This window comes from Sinocyclocheilus anshuiensis, unplaced genomic scaffold, assembly GCF_001515605.1.
Source record: "Sinocyclocheilus anshuiensis isolate Anshui unplaced genomic scaffold, SAMN03320099.WGS_v1.1 scaffold617, whole genome shotgun sequence".
Lineage (NCBI taxonomy): Eukaryota > Metazoa > Chordata > Actinopteri > Cypriniformes > Cyprinidae > Sinocyclocheilus > Sinocyclocheilus anshuiensis.
Genome location: NW_015539890.1, coordinates 857,279 through 858,023, shown reverse-complemented (window position 1 = coordinate 858,023; position 745 = coordinate 857,279). Strand labels below are relative to the sequence as shown.

The window sequence follows — 745 nt, the reverse complement described above, 5'->3', positions numbered from 1 at the left end:
TTCTCTCCGGCCAATCCGTGATCAGCAGAGTTTACACGTCACGTTTTGGTAACGGTACGGTTCACTTGGAACCCTAACCGAAGTGGTACTAAAAAAAGTACAAGGTACTGTACCCAGTGGAAAAACCCCAAAAAGTGAACCGTACCGAGCCGTACCATGCCGTGGGAAAGCGCCAAATGTGAGCCGGCGTCGAGCAGCGGCGCGGCGCGACTTGGACGTTGAGGGCGTCGAGGAGACTTGAAATCAGGTCAACTTTATGGTAATGAGCTATGACGCGGTTCGGCGGCATCATGCGTGGACCAAGGTGTCTGAGATTGTTGGTGTTCCTGGTGAGTTGCTGATGTGCATTAACGTTATAGGAACAATAATCTAATGACATAATAAATAATAGTGTAATGGTCCCAGTTCACTTTTAAACCTTTAAATCAATTTTCCTGATTATACTTACATGAAGTAATGCTTATACCTGATTATACTTACTTGAGTAACATTTTCAATGCAGGACTTTTACTTGTATCAGAGGTTTTTTACAGTGTGGTATTAGTGCTTTATACAGTATGAGGTAAAGGATCTTAATACTTCGTCCACAAGAATATTTAATGATGTTAACTTATAACGTTACCCTCCTTTGTGGTCAGTCTGCACAAGATCAACAAGCTTGTTTGCTTTGCGTCCCCTTTAAATACAAGATAAGCATTCGATCTACGTCAGAGCATCTACGAATCTTTATACAGCGTTGTTGGCA

At 42.4% G+C, this 745-nt stretch overlaps 1 protein-coding gene across 2 annotated transcripts in view; it reads right to left on the bottom strand.

Annotated features, from left to right (window-relative positions):
• nek2 (NIMA-related kinase 2) overlaps window positions 1-745 on the bottom strand; it is a 10,591-nt gene that overhangs the window by 1,128 nt on the left and 8,718 nt on the right. The gene's annotated exons all lie outside the window — the stretch shown is intronic.